The sequence below is a fragment of the Hyla sarda genome, chromosome 4 (genome assembly GCF_029499605.1).
Source record: "Hyla sarda isolate aHylSar1 chromosome 4, aHylSar1.hap1, whole genome shotgun sequence".
NCBI classification, from domain to species: domain Eukaryota; kingdom Metazoa; phylum Chordata; class Amphibia; order Anura; family Hylidae; genus Hyla; species Hyla sarda.
In genome coordinates this window covers 181373909-181399559 of record NC_079192.1, presented here as the reverse complement: position 1 = coordinate 181399559, position 25651 = coordinate 181373909, and positions in this window count along the sequence as shown.

Genomic DNA, 25651 nt, shown 5'->3' with positions numbered 1-25651 from the left:
GAGAGCACAGAGGAGTGCTATCAGGCAGGAAAGAGCCCAGAGGAGTACTAACAGGCAGGAGAGAGCACAGAGGAGTGCTATCAGACAGGAGAGAGCACAGAGGAATCTTATCAGACAGGAGAAAGCATAGAGGAGTGCTTGTAGCTTGTCTGCTCCCTCCCATTGTATGTGTGCTTAGATTTACACTGGAGGTGACTGAGGAGCAATCTGCAAGTCGGGCCTATGGCTGCCATAATTTGGTTCCTGGTTTTATTTATCTGGCCTGGTAGGTTAGTTGATAGGACCCGCACCATTTGAGAAACCTTGGCATGGTGTGCGGGCTCAATTGTGTCCTTCATATAAGGATATACTGGCTAATGTCTCAATTTTACATCAGTTTTGAGGGTTAGCTAATGTCATTCTTTACATTAACCACAGTTGTTAAACCACATTGTGATCCATAGCTGCAGGTCCTCCACTCCAATGTAGGTGCACAACTGCACTTGGAGTTAAGCACCTTGTATCACCTTAGATCACATTAATATAAGTGTTTGTTTACAGACAGGAGAGAGCACAGAGGAGTACTATCAGACAGGAGAGAGCACAGAGGAGTGCTATCAGACAGGAGAGAGCACAGAGAAATCTTATCGGACAGGAGAGAGCCCAGAGGAGTGCTAACAGACAGGAGAGAGCACAGAGGAGTGCTAACAGACAGGAGAGAGCACAGAGGAGTGCTATCAGACAGGAGAGAGCACAGAGGAACGATATCAGACAGGAGAAAGCACAGAGGAATGCTATCAGACAGGAGAGATAACACAAAGCAGTACTATCAGACTGGAGAGAGCACAGAGGAGTACTATCAGACAGGAGAGAGTACAGAGGAGTACTATCAGACTGGTGAGAGCATAGAGGAGTGCTATCAGACAGGAGAGAGCATAGAGGAGTGCTATCAGACAGGAGAGAGCACAGAGGAGTACTATCAGACAGGAGAGAGCACAGAGGAGGGATATCAGACAGGAGAGAGCACAGAGGAGTGCTATCAGACAGGAGAGAGCTCAGAGAAGTACTATCAGACAGAAGAGAGCACAGAGGAGTGCTATCAGACAGGAAAGAGCACAGAGGAGTGCTATCAGACAGGAGAAAGCATAGAGGAGTGCTTGTAGCTTGTCTACTCCCTCCCATTGTATGTGTGCTTAGATACACACTGGAGGGGACTGAGGAGCAATCTGCAAGTCGGGTTTATCGCTGCCGTAATTTGGTTCCTGGTTTTATTTATCTGGCCAGGTAGGTTAGTTGATAGGACCCGCACCATTTAAGAAACCTTGGCATGGTGTGCAGGCTCAAGTGTGTCCTTCATATAAGGATATACTGGCTAATGTCTCAATTTTACATCAGTTTTGAGGGTTAGCTAATGTCATTCTTTACATTAACCACAGTTGTTAAACCACATTGTGATCCATAGGTGCAGGTCCTCCACTCCAATGTAGGTGCACAACTGCACTTGGAGTTAAGCACCTTGTATCACCTTAGATCACATTAATGTAAGTGTTTGTTTACAGACAGGAGAGAGCCCAGAGGAGTGCTATCAGACAGGAGAGAGCACAGAGGAGTACTATCAGACAGGAGAGAGCACAGAGGAGTGCTATCAGACAGGAGAGAGCATAGAGGAATCTTATCAGACAGGAGAGAGCCCAGAGGAGTACTATCAGACAGGAGAGAGCACAGAGGAGTGCTATAAGACAGGAGAGAGCATAGAGGAAGGATATCAGACAGGAGAGAGCCCAGAGGAGTACTATCAGACAGGAGAGAGCACAGAGGAGTGCTATCAGACAGGTGAGAGCATAGAGGAAGGATATCAGACAGGAGAGAGCACAGAGGAATGCTATCAGACAGGAGAGAGAGCACAGAGGAGTACTATCAGAATGGAGAGAGCACAGATGAGTACTATCAGACAGGAGAGAGTACAGAGGAGTACTATCAGACAGGAGAGAGCACAGAGGAGTGCTATCAGACTGGGGAGAGCACAGAGGAATGCTATCAGACAAATTTACATCTTCCAGCATGCCTGGCAGTTATAATCTATATATATGAAACTCAACGTGTGTGTGTGTGTGTGTGTGCGTGTGTGTGTATGTATGTGTGTATGTTCCAGCATCATGTCCAAACGGCTAAAGATATTAACATGAAACTTGGCTCACATGTTACTTATATGTCAACAACAAACATAGGATAGGTGATTTAACCCTTACTCACCCCCATTTACCAGGGGCGGGGTTTATGTTTAAAGTCCAATACAAGTCTAAGGGAAATATATGTTATTGCATAACTTCCAAACGGCTGGAGATATTTCGATAATACTTGGTCAAATGTTACTTATATGTCCACTTAAAATATAGAATAGTTAATTTAACCCTTAACTACCCCCATTTGTGAGGGTCGGAGTTTTTGTTTAAAGTCCCATGCGAATCAATGGGAAATGTATGTTCCCACACGACTTCCGTACGGCTGGAGATATTTCAATAACTGGTACACAAATTACGGGTCAGGATAGGAGGTCGACATAGGAGGTCGGGATAGGAGGTCGGGATAGGAGGAGGGGATAGGAGGACTGGTTAGGAGGTCGGAATAGGAGGACCAGGATAGGAGGACCGGGATATGAGGACCGGGATAGGAGGTCGGGATAGGAGGTCCAGATAGGAGGTCCAGATAGGAGGACGGGATAGGAGGACTGGATAGGAGGTCGGGATAGGAGGTTGAGATAGGAGGTTGGGATTGGAGGTCGGGATTGGAGGTCGGGATAGGAGGTCCGGATAGGAGGTCGAGATAGGAGGACGGTATAGGAGTACGGTATAGGAGGTCGGAATAGGAGAACGGGATAGGAAGACGGGATAGGAGGACAGGATAGGAGGTCAAGATAGGAGGTCGGGATAGGTGGATGGGATAGGAGGATGGATTAGATGGACTGGATAGGCGGACGGGATAGGAGGACGGAAAAGGAGGACGTGAAAGGAGGATGGGAAAGGAGGTCGAGATATGAGGACGGGATAGGAGGACGGGAAAGGAGGACGAGAAAGGAGAACGGGATAGGAGGACGGGATAGGAGGACGGGATAGGAGGACGGGATAGGAGGACGGGATAGGAGGACGGGATAGATGGATGGGATAGATGGACGGGATAGGAGGACGGGTTAGGAGGATGGGAGAGGAGGACAGGAAAGGAGGACGGGAAAGGAGGACGGGAAAGGAGGACGGGAAAGGAGGACGGGAAAGGAGGTCAAGATAGGAGGACAGGAAAGGAGGTCGAGATAGGAGGACGGGAAAGGAGGACGGGAAAGGAGGTCGAGATAAGAGGACGGGAAAGGAGGACAGGATAGGAGGTCGAGATAGGAGGACGGGAAAGGAGAACAGGAAAGGAGGTCGAGATATAAGGACGGGAAAGAAGGACAGGATAGGAGGATGTGATAGGAGGACGGGATAGGAGGACGGGATAGGAGAACAGGATAGGAGGTCGGGATAGGAGGTCGGGATATGATGACGGGATAGGAGGTCGGGATAGGAGGACAGGATAGGAGGTCAAGATAGGAGGTCGGGATAGGTGGATGGGATAGGAGGATGGATTAGATGGACTGGATAGGCGGACGGGATAGGAGGACGGAAAAGGAGGACGTGAAAGGAGGATGGGAAAGGAGGTCGAGATATGAGGACGGGATAGGAGGACGGGAAAGGAGGACGAGAAAGGAGAACGGGATAGGAGTACGGGATAGGAGGACGGGATAGGAGGACGGGATAGGAGGACGGGATAGGAGGACGGGATAGATGGATGGGATAGATGGACGGGATAAGAGGACGGGTTAGGAGGATGGGAGAGGAGGACAGGAAAGGAGGACGGGAAAGGAGGACGGGAAAGGAGGACGGGAAAGGAGGTCAAGATAGGAGGACAGGAAAGGAGGTCGAGATAGGAGGACGGGAAAGGAGGACGGGAAAGGAGGTCGAGATAAGAGGACGGGAAAGGAGGACAGGATAGGAGGTCGAGATAGGAGGACGGGAAAGGAGAACAGGAAAGGAGGTCGAGATATAAGGACGGGAAAGAAGGACAGGATAGGAGGATGTGATAGGAGGACGGGATAGGAGGACGGGATAGGAGAACAGGATAGGAGGTCGGGATAGGAGGTCGGGATATGATGACGGGATAGGAGGTCGGGATGTGACAACAATATATGAGGACGGGATATGAAGTCAAAAGCTTCCTTCTTTGTTTATTTTCCTCCCCAACAAGGATTAGGAAGGAAAAACCGGGCAACGCCGGGTACTCAGCTAGTTATCTTTATATATAAAACTCAACGTGTGTGTGTGTGTGTATGTATGTGTGTATGTATGTGCGTATGTTCCACAGAAACTTCCAAACAGCTAAAGATATTAACATGAAACTTAGCACACATGTTATTTATATGTCAACAACAAACATAGGCTAGGTGATTTAACCCTTACTGAACCCCATTTGCCAGGGGCGGGGTTTTTGTTTAAAGTCCTATACAAGTCTATGGGAAATATATGTTACAGCATAACTTCCAAACGGCCGGAGATATTTGATAATACTTGGTCACATGTTACTTATATGCCCACTTCAAATATAGCCTGGATTCTCAACCCGTGGTACGCGTACCCCAAGGGGTACGCCACGGGTTGAGCGGGGGTACGCGAAAGCGCTGTCAAATACCGGCCATGCATTGGCCAGTATTTGACAGCGCACATTTTTTTTTTTGCCGCGGCAGCTCACTGTACAATAGCGCGGCCCAAGCTACTGTGAGTGAGCTGCCAGGTTGCCTGGGAGACATGTGACCTCCCCTTATGTTGCGCGGAGTTGCCGCACAACGCAGGAGGACATCCTGCCGAGCGGGTCGCATTGCATCATGCGGCAGCTAACAGGGTCCCGCCGGAGGCCAGGTAAAAGAGAAAGTTAACAACTGTGTGGGCCAGAGGGGGTTTTGGACGAGGTGGGTTATTACTCCCCATCCCCCCTCCGCCATTATCCCTCTCCCCTTCCATCTTAATCCCCTTGTGCCATTCCCCCTTCCTATGATCCCCTTTTGCCATATTGGATAATAATGGTACAAGGGGATTAAGATGGAGGGGGGAAAATGGCAAAAGGGGTTCAGAGTGAGGGGGGATAATGACACAAGGGGAATAAGATGAAGGGGGGAATAATGACACAAGGGGAATAAGATGGAGGGGGGAATAATGACACAAGGGGAATAAGATGGAGGGAGGGATAATCAACCCCCCCCACCTCCATATTAATCCCCTTGTACCATTATTATCCAATGTGGCAAAAGGGGATCCGAGGAAGGGGGAATAATGGTGCAAGGGGATAAAGATGCAGGGGGGAAAATGGCGCAAGGGGATGAAGATGGAGGAGGAATAATAACACAAGGGAATAAAGATGGAGGAGGAATAATAACACAAGGGGATAAAGATGGAGGAGGAATAATAACACAAGGGGATAAAGATGGAGGAGGAATAATAACACAAAGGGATAAAGATGGAGGGGGAATAATGGCGCAAGGGGATAAAGATGGAGGAGGAATAATAACACAAGGGGATTAATATGGAGGGGGGAGGGTTGATTATTCCCCCTCCATCTATATCCCCTTGTGTTGTTATTCCTCCTCCATCTTTATCCCCTTGTGTTATTATTCCTCCTCCTCCATCTTTATCCCATTGTACTATTATTCCTCCTCCATCTTTATCCCCTTGTGTTATTATCCCTCCCTCGATCTTTATCCCCTTGTCCCATTATTCCCCCCTCCATCTGATCCCCTTTTGCCATATTTAATGATAATGGTACAAGGGGATAAAGATGGAGGGGGGAAAATGGCAAAAGGGGTTCAGAGGGAGGGGGGAATAATGACACAAGGGGATAAAGATGGAGGAGGAATAATAACACAAGGGGATAAAGATGGAGGGGGAATAATGGGACAAGGGGATAAAGATGGAGGAGGATTAATAACACAAGGGGGATAAAGATGGAGGGGGAATAATGGGACAAGGGGATAAAGATGGAGGAGGAATAATAACACAAGGGGATAAAGATGGAGGGGGAATAATGGGATAAGGGGATAAAGATGGAGGAGGAATAATAACACAAGGGGATAAAGATGGAGGAGGAATAATGGGACAAGGGGATAAAGATGGAGGAGGAATAATAACACAAGGGGATAAAGATGGAGGAGGGAATAATAACACAAGGGGATAAAGATGGAGGAGGAATAATAACACAAGGGGATAAAGATGGAGGAGGGAATAATAACACAAGGGGATAAAGATGGAAGGGGGAATAATAACACAAGGGAATAAAGATGGAAGAGGAATAATAACAAAAGGGGATAAAGATGGAGGAGGAATAATGGGACAAGGGGATAAAGATGGAGGAGGAATAATAACACAAGGGGATAAAGATGGAGGAGGAATAATAACACAAGGGGATAAAGATGGAGGGGGAATAATGGGACAAGGGGATAAAGATGGAGGAGGAATAATAACACAAGGGGATAAAGATGGAGGAGGGAATAATAACACAAGGGGATAAAGATGGAGGGGGGAATAATAACACAAGGGGATAAAGATGGAGGAGGAATAATGACACAAGGGGATAAAGATGGTGGAGGGATGCATTAGTATAAAGGTAAGAACACGCCTTTTGTCCGCGGGTACCCCTCGCGCGCAAGTTCCGTGCGAGGGGGTACCCGTGGACATACTTTCAGCCTTTGGGGGTACAGTCGCCAAAAAGGTTGAGAACCACTGAAATATAGGATAGTTAATTTAACCCTTAACTACTCCCATTTGTGAAGGTCGGGGTTTTTGTTTAAAGTTCCATGCAAATCAATGGGAAATGTATGTTCTCACATAACTTCCATATGGCTGGAGATATTTCAATACCTGGTACACATATTACAGGTCGGGATATGAGGACGGGATGGGAGGTCGAGATAGGAGGTCAAGATAGGAGTTCAAGATAGGAGGACTGGATGGTTGGGATAGGAGGTCGAGTAAGGAGGTCGGGATATGAGGACGGGATATGAGGTGGAGATAGGAGGACGGGATAGGAGGTCGGGATATGAGGTCGGGATAGGAGGTGGAGATAGGATGACGGGATAGGGGGTTGAGATAGGAGGACGGGATTGGAGGTCGGGATAGGAGGACGAAATAGGAGGTCGGGATAAGAGGTGGAGATAGGATGACAGGCTAGGGGGTTGAGATAGGAGGACGGGATAGGAGGACTGGATAGGAGGTCGGGATAGGAGGTCGAGATAGGAGGTCGAGATAGGAGGTCGAGATAGGAGGATGGGATAGGAGGTCGAGATAGGAGGTCAAAATAGGAGGTCAAAATAGGAGGTCAACATAGGAGGACGGGATAGGAGGACGGGATAAGAGGTCAGGATAGGAGGTCAGGATAGGAGGTCGGGATAGGAGGTCGGGATAGGAGGTCAAGATAGGAGGATGGGATAGGAGGTTGAGATAGGAGGTCGGGATAAGAGGTGGAGATAGGAGAATGGGATAGGGGGTTGAGATAGGAGGTCGGGATAGGAGGACGGCATAGGAGGTCGGGATAGGAGGACGGGATAGGAGGTCGAGATAGGAGGACGGGATAGGAGGTCAGGATAGGAGGTCGGGAAAGGAGGTCGGGATAGGAGGTCGGGATAGGAGGATGGGATAGGAGTACGGGATAGGAGGTTGAGATAGGAGGTCAAGATAGGAGGACAGGACAGGAGGACGGGATAGGAGGATGGAATAGGAGGTCGGGATAGGAGGACTGGATAGGAGGTTGGGATAAGAGTTCGGGATAGGAGGTCGGGATATGAGAACGAGATGTGAGGATGGGATATGAGGTTGGGATATGATGACGGGATAGGAGGTCTGGATATGAGGACAGGATATGGGGTTGGGATAAGACAACAATATATGAGGAGGGGATATGAAGTCAAAAGCTTCCTCTTTTGTTTATTTTCCTCCCCAACAAGGATCAGGAAGGAAAAACTGGGCAACGCCGGGTATTCAGCTAGTTAATCTATATATATATATATATATATATATATATATATATATAAAATGTAATGTGTGTGTATGTATGTGTGTGTGTGTATGTTCCAGCATCACGTCCAAACGGCTAAAGATATTAACGTGAAATTTGGCACACGTTACTTATATGTCAACAACAAATATAGGATAGGTGATTTAACCCTTACCCCCCCCCCCCCCATTTGCCAGGGTTGGGGTTTTTGTTTAAACCCTTAACGACGCAGGAGGTAAATGTACATCGTGGTGAGATGGTACTTAACGCACCAGGACATACATTTATGTCCTATACATAACCGCAAGCATCGGAGCGATGCCCGGATCATGCGCTGCATGTCCCGGCTGCTGATAGCGCGGATGTCTGCCATTAACCCCTCAGATGACGTGATCAATACAGATCACGGCATCTGCAGAATTGGGGGTCACTAAAATGGATGATCGGATTGAGTGCAGCGAGGCCGCGGCGATCCAATCATCCAGAACAGCAGATGGAGGTCCCCTCACCTGCCTCCGCTGCCTTCCATGGGTCGACCAGAGTAGAAGATGACCAATAACTCTGATCAGTGCTATGCCCTATGAATAGCACTGAACAATATTAGCAATCGAATGATTGCTATAAATAGTCCCCTATGGCAGTGGTTCTCAACCTTTTTGGCGACTGTACCCCCAAAGGCTGAAAGTATGTCCGCGGGTAACCCCTCGCACGGAACTTGCGCGCGAGGGGTACCCGCGGACAAAAGGCGTGTTCTTACCTTTATACTAATGCATCCCTCCTCCATCTTTATCCCCTTGTGTCATTATTCCTCCTCCATCTTTAGCCCCTTGTGTCATTATTCCTCCTCCATCTTTTTCCCCTTGTGTTAGTTATTATTCCCTTCTCCATCTTTATCCCCTTGTGTTATTATTCCGCCTCCATCTTTATCCCCTTGTCCCATTATTCCCCCTCCATCTTTATCCCCTTATGTTATTATTCCTCCTCCATCTTTATCCCCTTGTCCCATTATTCCCCTCCATCTTTATCCCCTTGTGTTATTATTCCTCCTCCATCTTTATCCCCTTGTCCCATTATTCCCCTCCATCTTTATCCCCTTGTGTTATTATTCCTCCTCCATCTTTATCCCCTTGTCCCATTATTCCCCCTCCATCTTTATCCCCTTGTGTTATCATTTCTCCTCCATCTTTATTCCCTTTTCCCATTATTCCCCTCCATCTTTATCCCCTTGTGTCATTATTCCCCCTCCATCTTTATCCCCTTGTACTATTATCATCCAATATGGCCAAAGGGGATCAGATGGAGGGGGGAATTATGGGACAAGGGGATAAAGATGGAGGGAGGGATAACACAAGGGGATAAAGATGGAGGAGGAATAATAGTACAATGGGATAAAGATGAAGGAGGAATAATAACACAAGGGGATAAAGATGGAGGAGGAATAATAACACAAGGGGATAAAGATGGAGGGGGAATAATAACACAAGGGGATAAAAATGGGGGAGGAATAATAGTACAAGGGAATAAAGATGGAGGAGGAGGAATAATAACACAGGGGGATAAAGATGGAGGAGGAATAATAACACAAGGGGATAAAGATGGAGGATGAATAATAACACAAGGGGATAAAGATGGAGGGGGAATAATAGCACAAGGGGATAATGATGGAGGAGGAATAATAACACAAGGGGATAAAGATGGAGGAGGAATAATAGTACAAGGGGATAAAGATGGAGGAGGAATAATGACACAACGGGATAAAGATGGAGGAGGAGGAATAATACACAGGGGGTTAAAGATGGAGGAGGAATAATAACACAAGGGGATAAAGATGGAGGAGGAATAATAACACAGGGGGATAAAGATGGAGGAGGGAATAATAGCACAAGGGGATAAAGATGGAGGAGGAAAAATAACACAAGGGGATAAAGATGGAGGAGGGAATAATAGCACAAGGGGATAAAGATGGAGGAGGAATAATAACACAAGGGGATAAAAATGGAGGAGGAATAATAGTACAAGGGGATGAAGATGGAGGAGGAATAATAACACAAGGGGATAAAGATGGAGGAGGAGGAATAATAACACAGGGGGATAAAGATGGAGGAGGAATAATAACACAGGGGATAAAGATGGAGGAGGAGGAATAGTAACACAGGGATAAAGATGGAAGAAGAATAATAACACAGGGGGATAAAGATGGAGGAGGAATAATAACACAAGGGGATAAAGATGGAGGAAGAATAATAACACAAGGGGATAAAGATGGAGGAGGAATAATGGCACAAGGGGATCAGATGGAGGGGGGAATTATGGGTCAAGGGGATAAAGATGGAGGAGGAATAATAGCACAGGGGGATAAAGATGGAGGAGGAATAATAACACAAGGGGATAAAGATGAAGGAGGAATAATAACACAAGGGGATCAAGATGGAGGGGGGAATAATAACACAAGGGGATAAAGATGGAGGAGGAATAATAACACAAAGGAATAAAGATGGAGGAGGAATAATAACACAAGGGGATAAAGATGAAGGGGGAATAATAACACAAGGGGATAAAGATGGAGGAGGAGGAATAATAACACAAGGGGATAAAGATGGAGGGGGAATAATAACACAAGGAGATAAAAATGGAGGAGGAATAATAGTACAAGGGAATAAAGATGGAGGAAGAGGAATAATAACACAGGGGGATAAAGATGGAGGAGGAATAATAACACAAGGGGATAAAGATGGAGGAGGAATAATAACACAAGGGGATAAAGATGGATGGGGAATAATAGCACAAGGGGATAATGATGGAGGAGGAATATTAACACAAGGGGATAAAGATGGAGGAGGAATAATAGTACAAGGGGATAAAGATGGAGGAGGAATAATAACACAAGGGGATAAAGATGGAGGAGGGGGAATAATACACAGGGGGATAAAGATGGAGGAGGAATAATAACACAAGGGGATAAAGATGGAGGAGGAATAATAACACAGGGGGATAAAGATGGAGGAGGGAATAATAGCACAAGGGGATAAAGATGGAGGAGGAAAAATAACACAAGGGGATAAAGATGGAGGAGAGAATAATAGCACAAGGGGATAAAGATGGAGGAGGAATAATAACACAAGGGGATAAAGATGGAGGAGGAATAATAGTACAAGGGGATGAAGATGGAGGAGGAATAATAACACAGGGGGATAAAGATGGAGGAGGAATAATAACACAAGGGGATAAAGATGGAGGGGGAATAATAACACAAGGGGAAAAGATGGAGGAGGAATAATAACACAGGGTGATAAAGATGGAGGAGGAATAATAACACAAGGGGATAAAGATGGAGGAGGAATCATAACACAAGGGGATAAAGATGGAGGAGGAATAATGGCACAAGGGGATCAGATGGAGGGGGTATAATGGGTCAAGGGGATAAAGATGGAGGAGGAATAATAACACAAGGGGATAAAGATGGAGGAGGAATAATAACACAGGGGATAAAGATGGAGGAGGAATAATAACACAAGGGGATAAAGATGGAGGGGGGAATAATGACACAAGGGGATAAAGATGGAGGAGGAATAATGACACAAAGGGATAAAGATGGAGGAGGAGGAATAATAACACAAGGGGATAAAGATGGAGGGGGAATAATAACACAAGGGGATAAAGATGGAGGGGGGGAATAATAACACAAGGGGATAAAGATGGAGGAGGAATAATGGGTCAAGGGGATAAAGATGGAGGAGGAATAATAACACAGGTGGATAAAGATGGAGGAGGAATAATAACACAAGGGGATAAAGATGGAGGGGGGGAATAATAACACAAGGGGATAAAGATGGAGGAGGAATAATAGTACAAGGGGATAAAGATGGAGGAGGAATAATAACACAGGGGGATAAAGATGGAGGAGGAATAATAACACAAGGGGATAAAGATGGAGGAGGAATAATAACACAAGGGGATAAAGATGGAGGGGGGGGAATAATAACACAAGGGGATAAAGATGGAGGGGGGGAAGAATAACACAAGGGGATAAAGATGGAGGAGGAATAATAACACAGGGGGATAAAGATGGAGGGGGAATAATAACACAGGGGGATAAAGATGAAGGAGGAATAATAACACAGGGGATAAAGATGGAGGGGGAATAATAACACAAGGGGATAAAGATGGAGGAGGAATAATAACACAGGGGGATAAAGATGGAGGAGGAGGAATAATAACACGGGGATAAAGATGGAGGAGGAATAATAACACAAGGGGATAAAGATGGAGGGGGGAATAATGGGACAACGGGATAAAGATGGAGGAGGAATAATAACACAGGGGGATAAAGATGGAGGAGGAATAATGGCACAAGGGGATAAAGATGGAGGAGGAATAATAACACAGGGGGATAAAGATGGAGGAGGAATAATGGAAAAAGGATATAAAGATGGAGGGGGGAATAATAACACAAGGGGATAAAGATGGAGGAGGAATAATAACACAAGGGGATAAAGATGGAGGAGGAAAAATAACACAAGGAGATAAAGATGGAGGAGGAATAATGGCACAAGGGGATCAGATGGAGGGGGGAATAATGGATCAAGGGGATAAAGATGGAGGAGGAATAATAACACAGGGGGATAAAGATGAAGGAGGAATATTAACACAAGGGGATAAAGATGGAGGGGGGGAATAATAACACAAGGGGATAAAGATGGAGGAGGAATAATAACACAAGGGGATAAAGATGGAGGAGGAGGAATAATAACACAAGGGGATAAAGATGGAGGAGAATTAACAACACAAGGGGATAAAGATGGAGGGGGGGACAATTAACCCTACCCCCTCCATATTAATTCCCTTGTGTTATTATTCCCCCTCCAATTTTATCCCCTTGTGTTATTATTCCTCCTCCATCTTTATCCCCTTGCGCCATTATTCCCCCTCCATCTTTATCCCCTTGTGTTATTATTCCTCCTCCATCTTTATCCCCTTGTGTTATTATTCCTCCTCCATCTTTATCCCCTTGTGTTATTATTCCTCCTCCATCTTTATCCCCATGTGTTATTATTCCCTCCTTCATCTTTATCCCCTTGTGTTATTATACCTCCACCATCTTTATCCCCTTGCGCCATTATTCCCCCTCCATCTTTATCCCCTTGTGTTATTATTCCTCCTCCATCTTTATCCCCTTGTGTTATTATTCCTCCTCCATCTTTATCCCATTGTGTTATTATTCCTCCTCCATCTTTATCCCCATGTGTTATTATTCCTCCTCCATCTTTATCCCCTTGTGTTATTATTCCTCCTCCATCTTTATCCCCTTGTGTTATTATTCCCTCCTCCATCTTTATCCCCTTGTGTTATTATACCTCCTCCATCTTTATCCCCTTGCGCCATTATTCCCCCTCCATCTTTATCCCCTTGTGTTATTATTCCTCCTCCATCTTTATCCCCTTGTGTTATTATTCCTCCTCCATCTTTATGCCATTGTGTTATTATTCCTCCTCCATCTTTATCCCCATGTGTTATTATTCCTCCTCCATCTTTATCCCCTTGTGTTATTATTCCTCCTCCATCTTTATCCCCTTGTGTTATTATTCCCTCCTCCATCTTTATCCCCTTGTGTTATTATACCTCCTCCATCTTTATCCCCTTGCACCATTATTCCCCCTCCATCTTTACCCCTTGCACCATTATTCCCCCTTACTCTGATCCCCTTTTGCCATATCGGATAATAATGGTACAAGGGGATTAATATGGAGGATGGGGGGGTTGATTATCCCTCCCTCCATCTTATTCCCCTTGTGTCATTATTTCCCCCTCCATCTTATTCCCCTTGTGTCATTATTCCCCCCTCCATCTTATTCCTCTTGTGTCATTATTCCCCCTCCCTCTGATCCCCTTTTGCCATTTCCCCCCCCTCCATCTTTATCCCCTTGTGCCATTATTATCCAATATGGCAAAAGGGGATCATAGGAAGGGGGAATGGCACAAGGGGCATTAAGATGGAAGGGGAGAGGGATAATGGCGGAGGGGGGATGGTGATTAATAAAGCACAAGGCATTAAGATGGAGGGGGGAGAGGGATAAAGCACCAGGCATTAAGATGGAGGGGGGGAGAGGGATAAATCACCAGGCATTAAGATGGAGGGGGGAGAGGGATAAAGCACCAGGCATTAAGATGGAGGGGGGAGAGGGATAAAGCACCAGGCATTAAGATGGAGGGGGAAGAGGGATAATGGCGGAGGGGGGATGAGGGAGAAATAAAGCACAAGGCATTAAAATGTAATGCCTTGTGCTTTATTACTTCCCCACCCCCGCCGCCATTATCCCTCTGCCCCTCTATCTTAATGCCTGGTGCTTTATCCCTCTCATTTTCCCTATTTCACCCCCAAAAAGTATTTTAAAAAAATGTATCTACATATTTGGTATCACCGCGTGCGTAAATATCCGAACTATTAAATATAATGTTAATGATACCGTACGGTGAACGTAAAAAAAATTAAAAAGTCAAAAATTGCTGCTTTTTTATAACATTTTATTCCCAAAAAATTGATAAAAAGTGAATTAAAAGTTTTATATAAGCAAATATGGTATCAATAAAAAGTGCAGATCACAGCGCCAAAAAATGACCCCTCATACCACTGCTTTTACAGAAAAATGAAAAAGTATTTTAAACGTACCAATTTGGTTAAAAAGTTTTCAATTTTTTTTTTGCGCTACAGCAATAGAAAAGTATGTAATCATGGGTATAATTTTAATCATATTGACCCAAAGAATAAAGAACACATGTCATTTTTATCGTAATTTGTACGGTGTGAAAACGAAACCTTCCAAAATTAGCAAAATTGAGGTTTTCTTTTTAATTTGCGCCATATATTTTTTGGTAAAGTTAGTGATGGCATTACAACGGACAACTGGTCGCGCAAAAACCATCTGACATCAGAGCACTCCTACCATCGCTGATACTGTGAGTGCTAGGAGCGCACAGGGAAATACAGCTGATGTTGGCTGGTGCAGCTCCCGGGATCGCCGCCGCATCAGCCCTCACTCCGCCGCTCATATAGCCGCTGGCCAATGTTCACATGTCTCCCTCCCATAGCTGCCTGCCCCACCACTCACATGTTCACCCACCACCACTCATATCTCTGCCTACCCGCCGCTTACATCTACCCCAGGGTTGGCAATACTACAATTCCCAGCATGCCCTGACAGTGTGGTCATGCCGGGAAATGTCATTTTGCTAATGCTAAGGGAGTTGTAACCATCTGCCTGCTCACATCTCCCCTAGCATTAGCAAAACTAAACCTCCCAGCATGTCCTAACATACTGAGGGAGGGGGCTGAGGCCTGCACAGTGAGGCTACGCCCCCTCCCTTGGAGAGGAATTCAAGCAAGTGAGCAACAATAAAAGTTTAATAGAAAAAAAAAATAGGTGCTAGACACATAACAATTAGATGTACATGTCAGGATTAGGTACTGAGCAATATATTTAAAACAATAATAATAATTTTGTTGGATCTGACAGGTACGCTTTAAAGGCTTTTATGCCAGGAATAGTTGAGGGTATTGGATATAAATTGGTGGGGTCATCAATATCACTCATGTTATTCCATATTTTCTGGAGGGGTTTCTGTTCTCTTTCACCGAAAATGTGAAGAGAGGGAAGTAGTAATAGATAGGGAGGGCAGATTTATTATTTTGTATGTTAAAATAGACAGATCATGTAATGGCATTTGTTTATAATCCACCCCCTTTTAGGTAAACAAGATAATAAGCGAAATAAGAAATAATTACATCTTAAATATTGTTGTATTGTTCTAATGATTGTAATAAAATTAAATAAATACATTTTATTATTATTAAATCATCAAAGATGATCAAAATGGAGTCACATCAGGTTCTGTTCATAGCAGACACGTAACCATGGCAACTCCAAGAACCAAAGAGTCGATGTGACATCATGTGATGTCATCATAGAACTCTGGAGGCATTACATTGCTCTGACAGCGCCCAGACCTTCATTCTGTAGATTGTTACAGAGCGATTTGCTATACTTTTGCAGTATTTGCCTTTTGTGCCTTTTTCTTCATCTGCTATGGAGATTAAAGGATTGGGGTTCATCCCCCTCTTCATGGCCCTCTGGTGTATGGTCTGGATCTCCACCAGCTACACCATCACCATCATCCAAGGCCATACTACTTCCCCCCTGATCTATATCAGTGATATGGGGGTTTTCTTTCCTGAACAGATCCCATTCTGTATGGGATTTATAGGGATGGCCATTGCCTCTGTGGGTCTGGCATGGCTGAATTATAGATTCATCTTGTTCCATCGTGAAGCCTTTGGACCCCGTCAGCTATTGATCCAGAAGACCCTACTAGTCATCGCTTGGTCATCCTGTGTCATGACTATCATCATGTCATTATTTTCAACAACAGACTACCCGATGATTCATCGCATCGCTGCCATCGCTACATTCATCTATGCTGGAATATACAACATGTGGCAATCCATCCTCCTGTACAAAGTACCGGGAGCATCAAGAGTCATCTGCCATGTAAGAGCCATCTTCTCTTCTATGGCTCTTGCCTGTGTCTTTCTTATTATAGGAACTGGGTTTGTTGTATACATCCAACTGTTTGCTGGAGAATGTGAAGAGATGATTGAAGCCTTTGTCAAAATCATCGAGTGGTCAATTCTGGTCCTCATCCTGCTGACGAATGTGACTTTCTATTCCACCATGGAACACCTATTGTTCACCATGTCCAGGAACACCTGCAGCATCTCCCTAAGGGTTCGGATCGATGCCTTTGGGGTATAGAGGACCATGCAGAACATCATAAGAACCTGTCATCTGTATGTTGGAGTTGAAATTTCACGCCACAGCCCAGAACTTACTACTAAAACAACTAGAACTGCGGCAACTCTAGAGATAAAGACCTAGAGCCAAGAAATCCAACGGCACCAACCTCTCTCCATAACAGCAAGATGGAGGAATAGAACAGATTGTTATGTTCTTATAGTAAATGTCTTATTTAAAAAATGCATAAATAAATGAAAAAATTATGCAAACCTTCTGTTCTTCTTTGTAGTCCTAAACTCCTTAGATGTATAGGAATATGTGTACCTTAATTTTTATTGGGACTGCACAATATGTCGCAATCACATCAGGAATTTTGCGGTTTGTGATATAGCGATTTCATCCATTGCAAAATGTTGCAATAATCTAGATGGTGCTGGGAGGAGAAACAATGAGCCACATGCTTGAGGGGCTGCACAGCACGGGAGCCGACAAACAGGTGAAACACACCTGCCACCACAGGCTTGCCTCCCCTGCGGTGCGGCCTGACCCCTCCAGCGAGCGTCTCCCTGTTTCTCCTCCCAGCAGTGCCTAGCGCTGGAAGGAGGTGTCCTAACCCCTCCCCAACTGGCCGCTGCTGTATATATGTGGTGCAGCCGTGCAATGGGTATATAAAGCAAACTCAGGAGTGGAGCTCGCTTTATACTGGCTAATGCTGTGCAATATCGATCAGGTGAGTTCCAACATTAACCCTTAAGATGCCTCAATTAAAGTTGGTTGCATCAAACAAGTACTGGTAGCTCAATGGAATTTGATCGGGACAGGAGCGGCAAATTTACGGGATCCTGATCAGCTGAGAGAACGGGCCGAGGGTCTCTACCTGCCTCTTTCCTGTCCGATCAGCGCTCCTATATTGCAGACAGCCTCTGCAGCATGTACTAATGGAGCGCTGAAAGATTAATTACACTAACAGATACAAAAACTTTTTATATAGAACAACCAAGAGAGAAAAAATCAGACCTGTCACTGGCTAGGCAAGGTAATGTGCTAAGAAAAGGACATCCCTACTGCAGGAAAGAACAAGGAAAAACTTATTGCTGATCTTGTGGAGTATGATGCCCGTGCAGAAAAGCTGAGTGACATGAGACAAAGTCCTACAGCTGGAACTGCCATCCAAGGACTGATATCTCCTGGGGAATACAACATTACTCCCCATCAGGACAGTACTCCACATGAGGTCTTGTACTCTTATATGCGGACTGCCTTGCATCACCTTGGGAATGTGGATGCTAATATGAAACTCCAATTGCTTCTCCAGTACCAAACTGCAGAGAGAGAGGCGGTAGAGAAAGAGGCCCAGTGGCGGCATGAACTGGAGGTTCTGAGGCTGAGAGGGGATGCTTTATCTGCACGCAGTGATGTACAGGATCAAGGAGACCACATACCCCGCTTGGAACATTTCCCCATGTTGGAGAAAGATGGTGATCTGGATGTTTTCCTGAGGGGATTTGAAAAGGTTTGCCAGCAGTTCCATCTACCTAAGGAACAGTGGGGACGATATCTAACCCCATGGCTGCGAGGGAAAGCTCTGGATGTGTTTGCTTCGCTTCCCTCTGAAAGTGACCAGGACTATGAGGCAATAAAATCTGCCCTGCTAAAAAGTTTTAATCTGACTCCAGAGGCTTATCGGAAAAAGTTTCAGACTTTGCAACAAAGTGCCACAGAAAGTTGCACTCAACATGCAGGTCAGCTAAGGACTGCATTCAGGCAATGGACTGGGGGCCTACAAGTCACTACCTATGAGGCCCTGGAGGACTTGATGGTCCTGGATCAGTTTCTCCGAACACGGAGCTTTGAAGCCAGAGAGTGGATATTGGACCGCAAGCCCAAGACAGCAACGGAAGAAGCAGAACTTGGGGATGACTTTGCCAACAACCGGGCACCAACAGCAAAGCGTGGCTCTGCACAAGCTGGAGCAAGTACCTGGAGGAGAGCCACACACCCACAGAGCACAACCAGCAGCACCAAGCCAGCCGGAAAATTCTTGCCATCAGCACCAAAAGCAACAGGAGCCACATTGGGTCAGGGGGACACCCGCCGATGTTACAGATGCAACAATATTGGGCACCTGAGTGCCACTTGCCCCAACAAAAAGACTTCTTCACCAGTAGCTGGAGGACACACAGCCATTCTTCTGGTGTCTGGAGCAGTGGAGAAAAGAGCAGATAACCTGCAGAGTGTAACTGTGGGTGACCGGGTGACAGTGGGTTTGCGAGATTCTGGAGCCTCCTTTACCTTGGTGCGGCCTGAAGTGGTGGATACAGAGGACATCATCCCTGGAAGAACCATGGCTTTAAAAGGAATTGGAGGTGTGCGGCCTGCTGTGCCCATGGCTCGTGTGTACCTGGATTGGGGTACAGGCCAAGGTTTGCGGGAGGTGGGGGTCTCTGAGGACATCCCTGTTAATGTTCTGCTGGGGAATGATTTGGGTCGGATGCTCTGTCATTATGCTCCAGAGGACACTACCTGCACACCGGAAGGGCTAGGAGAGAGCCCTGTTCATTCTGAGGTACTGTGCGAGACTTTGGGAGACACTGCAAAATGTGGTAACTGGTTTACCTGTGACTGAACCAGTAATGTTTTCCAAAAGTGAAGTGGGGGTGTATTGTGAAACGTGGTAACTGGGAGGGAGTGCTGGGGATTGATAAATGTTTACCTGTGACTGAACCAGTAATGTTTTCCAAAAGTGAAATGGGGTGTATTGTAAAATGTGGTGACAATGCATTGCCAATGCCAAAACCTAGTGGAGATGGGCTAGGGGGAGGGGTTGGTGTGCCCCTGGTGACATTTAAGGATGAGGGACCAGCAGTGAGTGATATGTCCCAATCCTGTGAGCCTAAGGAGGATGAGGAGGGAAGGAGTGATAGCCCTGTGTATGATGCCTGTAACATTGTTATGTCTAGAACTGAGGGAGAGGAAGGTGGAGATGCTAGTTCACCTGAGGGAAATGTGCTCCCTGATGCCCCAAGATGGGGGGAGGGAAATGAGCGTTTCCGGGAAGCTCTGCGCAGTGCCCCTTCCCTTGAAGGGCTGAGACAACGTGCTGAACAGCCTGGTGCTGACACAGATGGGCATCGGGTATATTGGGAAAATGATATCTTGTACTGGGAGTCCCTTTCCAAAGGCATGCTAGGGGCCCAGGAGAGAGAGAGACTGTTAGTGGTTCCTAGGCAGTACAGGAAAGAGCTGCTGAGGTTGGCCCATGAGGCCCCCTGGCAAGACATTTGGGAGTGGCCTATGCGGTCATAGAGAAGGAATGTCTAGCTGTGGTCTGGGCTTTGCAAAAATTACAGCCATACCTGTATGGCAGGGATTTTACTGTCATGACTAATCACAACCCTCTACATTGGTTGGACAGAGTGTCCGGTAACAATGGCACCTTGAAACAAATGCTAAAAACATTTGTAGAATCGGAGGGCAGAGACTGGGAAAAGTATTTACCCCATCTGTTGTTTGCTTACAGGGAGGTACCCCAAGAGTCTACAGGTTACTCGTCCCTTGGAGTTATTATATGGTCACAATGTGCGGGGATCCGGAGATTTAGTTAGGGAAGAATGGGAAGGGGGGCTACCTGCCCCTGAGACTTCTGTGGTGGAGTATGTTCTGAGATTCAGGGACAGGATGCAGACATTGACTGGGCTGGTACATGACAACCTCATAGCAGCACAGTCCAGGCAGAAGTACTGGTATGATCACAATGCAAGGGACCGGGTCTATGAAGTGGGACAGAAGGTAATGGTTCTAAACCCCAACTGGCAGAATAAGTTGCAGGCTGCCTGGGAGGGTCCCTTCCCCCTTTTGCAGTGCCTAGAACCCACCACATATGTAGTTGCCCTTGATGAGAAAGGTCAGAGGCAGAGACAGTACCACATTAATATGACATACTATGACCCTGAGAAGGTGGTACTCAGTGTATGCAGTGCACCAGAGGAAGGGCTGGGTAGTGATCCCCTACTGGACCTAGTGGAGGAAGCTAAGGGATCCCTTCAGGATGTGGAGATCAATCCACAGCTCTTAGCTGCAAAGAAAAGGCAGCTAAATGAGGAAATAGGCCCCTTCAGTACCATATTTGCCTGGGAATGCAGGGCCTGTGGTGTCAAGAAAAGAAATAGATGGTTAAGGGAGACAGATCTATCAGCCTGGAGAGGCCAGATCTCTCTGTCTCCATCTTAAGGGGGAGGTGTCAGGCCCAAGGCCTGATTATGGAAACATGCATGTGTTTTATAATTGTATCTGTGTATAAACTAAGACCTGGGGGTGAGGGTCATTCAGACTGTGTGTTTGTGTATTGCATTCTATTGGGGGTCTGGCTGTTTGGTATCTCCTTTGAAGTCATGCACCCTGGTCACCTTATATAATCAAACAGATAAGGGGTCAGGAAGAGAAATGCCCCACCTGGTGGGATCAGAGGGGAGGGGGGGAATGGAGTTTCCCTCCAAAGAAGCAGAGATAAGATAAAAAATGCTGGACTCAACTGTTGTTCAAGGCTGTGCCAAAAAGCTGACAAGAGCTGGACTCTCACTGACAAGGACGACTATACCATCATGCTGTAAGAACTTCATCTTTTGTTTTCTGAACTTGCCTTGCTAAACTCTTTCATACAGGGTCCCGCCGGAGGCCAGGTAAAAGAGAAAGTTAACAACTGTGTGGGCCAGAGGGGGTTTTGGACGAGGTGGGTTATTACTCCCCATCCCCCCTCCGCCATTATCCCTCTCCCCTTCCATCTTAATCCCCTTGTGTCATTCCCCCTTCCTATGATCCCCTTTTGCCATATTGGATAATAATGGCACAAGGGGATTAAGATGGAGGGGGGAAAATGGCAAAAGGGGTTCAGAGTGAGGGGGGATAATGACACAAGGGGAATAAGATGAAGGGGGGAATAATGACACAAGGGGAATAAGATGGAGGGGGGAATAATGACACAAGGGAAATAAGATGGAGGGAGGGATAATCAACCCCCCCCCCCCCACCTCCATATTAATCCCCTTGTACCATTATTATCCAATATGGCAAAAGAGGATCCGAGGAAGGGAGAATAATGGTGCAAGGGGATAAAGATGCAGGGGGAAAAATGGCGCAAGGGGATAAAGATGGAGGAGGAATAATAACACAAGGGAATAAAGATGGAGGAGGAATAATAACACAAGGGGATAAAGATGGAGGAGGAATAATAACACAAGGGGATAAAGATGGAGGAGGAATAATAACACAAGGGGATAAAGATGGAGGGGGAATAATGGCGCAAGGGGATAAAGATGGAGGAGGAATAATAACACAAGGGGATTAATATGGAGGGGGGAGGGTTGATTATCCCCCCTCCATCTGTATCCCCTTGTGTTGTTATTCCTCCTCCATCTTTATCCCCTTGTGTTATTATTCCCCCTCCATCTTTATCCCATTGTACTATTATTCCTCCTCCATCTTTATCCCCTTGTGTTATTATCCCTCCCTCAATCTTTATCCCCTTGTCCCATTATTCCCCCCTCCATCTGATCCCCTTTTGCCATATTGAATGATAATGGTACAAGGGGATAAAGATGGAGGGGGGAAAATGGCAAAAGGGGTTCAGAGGGAGGGGGAATAATGACACAAGGGGATAAAGATGGAGGAGGAACAATAACACAAGGGGATAAAGATGGAGGGGGAATAATGGGAAAAGGGGATAAAGATGGAGGAGGATTAATAACACAAGTGGATAAAGATGGAGGGGGAATAATGGGACAAGGGGATAAAGATGAAGGAGGAATAATAACACAAGGGGATAAAGATGGAGGGGGAATAATGGGATAAGGGGATAAAGATGGAGGAGGAATAATAACACAAGAGGATAAAGATGGAGGAGGAAAAATAACACAAGGGGATAAAGATGGAGGGGGAATAATGGGACAAGGGGATAAAGATGGAGGAGGAATAATAACACAAGGGGATAAAGATGGCGGGGGAATAATGGGACAAGGGGATAAAGATAGAGAAGGAATAATAACACAAGGGGATAAACATGAAGGAGGGAATAATAACACAAGGGGATAAAGATGGAGGAGGAATAATAACACAAGGGGATAAAGATGGAGGGGGAATAATGGGACAAGGGGATAAAGATGGAGGAGGAATAATAACACAAGGGGATAAAGATGGAGGAGGGAATAATAACACAAGGGGATAAAGATGGAGGGGGGAATAATAACACAAGGGGATAAAGATGGAGGAGGAATAATGACACAAGGGGATAAAGATGGAGGAGGGATGCATTAGTATAAAGGTAAGAACATGCCTTTTGTCCGCGGGTACCCCTCGCGCGCAAGTACCGTGCGAGGGGGTACCCGCGGACATACTTTCAGCCTTTGGGGGTACAGTCGCCAAAAAGGTTGAGAACCACTGAAATATAGGATAGTTAATTTAACCCTTAACTACTTCCATTTGTGAAGGTCGGGGGTTTTGTTTAAAGTTCCATGCAAATCAATGGGAAATGTATGTTCTCACATAACTTCCATATGGCTGGAGATATTTCAATACCTGGTACACATATTACAGGTCGGGATATGAGGACGGGATGGGAGGTCGAGATAGGAGGTCAAGATAGGAGGTCAAGATAGGAGGACTGGATGGTTGGGTTAGGAGGTCGAGTAAGGAGGTCGGGATATGAGGACGGGATATGAGGTGGAGATAGGAGGACGGGATAGGAGGTCGAGTAAGGAGGTCGGGATATGAGGTCGGGATAGGAGGTAGAGATAGGATGACGGGATAGGGGGTTGAGATAGGAGGACGGGATTGGAGGTCGGGATAGGAGGACGGGATAGGAGGTCGAGATAGGAGGTCGGGATAGGAGGTCAAGATAGGGGGATGGGATAGGAGGTCGAGATAGGAGGTCAAAATAGGAGGTCAACATAGGAGGACGGGATAGGAGGTCGAGTAAGGAGGTCGGGATATGAGGTCGGGATAGGAGGTGGAGATAGGATGACAGGATAGGGGGTTGAGATAGGAGGACAGGATTGGAGGTCGGGATAGGAGGACGGGATAGGAGGTCGAGATAGGAGGTCGGGATAAGAGGTGGAGATAGGATGACAGGCTAGGGGGTTGAGATAGGAGGACGGGATAGGAGGTCAAGATAGGGGGATGGGATAAGAGGTCGAGATAGGAGGTCAAAATAGGAGGTCAACATAGGAGGACGGGATAGGAGGACTGGATAGGAGGTCGGGATAGGAGGTCGAGATAGGAGGTCGAGATAGGAGGTCAAAATAGGAGGTCAAAATAGGAGGTCAACATAGGAGGACGGGATAGGAGGACGGGATAAGAGGTCAGGATAGGAGGTCAGGATAGGAGGTCGGGATAGGAGGTCGGGATAGGAGGTCAAGATAGGAGGACGGGATAGGAGGTTGAGAAAGGAGGTCGGGATAAGAGGTGGAGATAGGAGAATGGGATAGGGGGTTGAGATAGGAGGTCAGGATAGGAGGACGGGATAGGAGGTCGGGATAGGAGCACGGGATAGGAGGTCGAGATAGGAGGACGGGATAGGAGGTCAGGATAGGAGGTCGGGATAGGAGGTCGGGATAGGAGGTCGGGATAGGAGGATGGGATAGGAGGACGGGATAGGAGGTTGAGATAGGAGGTCAAGATAGGAGGACAGGACAGGAGGACGGGATAGGAGGATGGAATAGGAGGTCGGGATAGGAGGACTGGATAGGAGGTTGGGATAAGAGTTCGGGATAGGAGGTCGGGATATGAGAACGAGATGTGAGGATGGGATATGAGGTTGGGATTTGATGACGGGATAGGAGGTCTGGATATGAGGACAGGATATGAGGTTGGGATAAGACAACAATATATGATGAGGGGATATGAAGCCAAAAGCTTCCTCTTTTGTTTATTTTCCTCCCCAACAAGGATCAGGAAGGAAAAACTGGGCAACGCCGGGTATTCAGCTAGTTAATATATATATATATATATATATATATATATATATATATATAAAATGTAATGTGTGTGTATGTATGTGTGTGTGTGTATGTTCCAGCATCACGTCCAAACGGCTAAAGATATTAACGTGAAATTTGGCACACGTTACTTATATGTCAACAACAAATATAGGATAGGTGATTTAACCCTTACCCCCCCCCCCATTTGCCAGGGTTGGGGTTTTTGTTTAAACCCTTAACGACGCAGGAGGTAAATGTACATCATGGTGAGATGGTACTTAACGCACCAGGACATACATTTATGTCCTATACATAACCGCAAGCATCGGAGCGATGCCCGGATCATGCACTGCATGTCCCGGCTGCTGATAGCGCGGATGTCTGCCATTAACCCCTCAGATGACGTGATCAATACAGATCACGGCATCTGCAGAATTGGGGGTCACTAAAATGGATGATCGGATTGAGTGCAGCGAGGCCGCGGCGATCCAATCATCCAGAACAGCAGATGGAGGTCCCCTCACCTGCCTCCGCTGCCTTCCATGGGTCGACCAGAGTAGAAGATGACCAATAACTCTGATCGGTGCTATGCCCTATGAATAGCACTGAACAATATTAGCAATCGAATGATTGCTATTAATAGTCCCCTATGGCAGTGGTTCTCAACCTTTTTGGCGACTGTACCCCCAAAGGCTGAAAGTATGTCCGCGGGTAACCCCTCGCACGGAACTTGCGCGCGAGGGGTACCCGCGGACAAAAGGCGTGTTCTTACCTTTATATTAATGCATCCCTCCTCCATCTTTATCCCCTTGTGTCATTATTCCTCCTCCATCTTTAGCCCCTTGT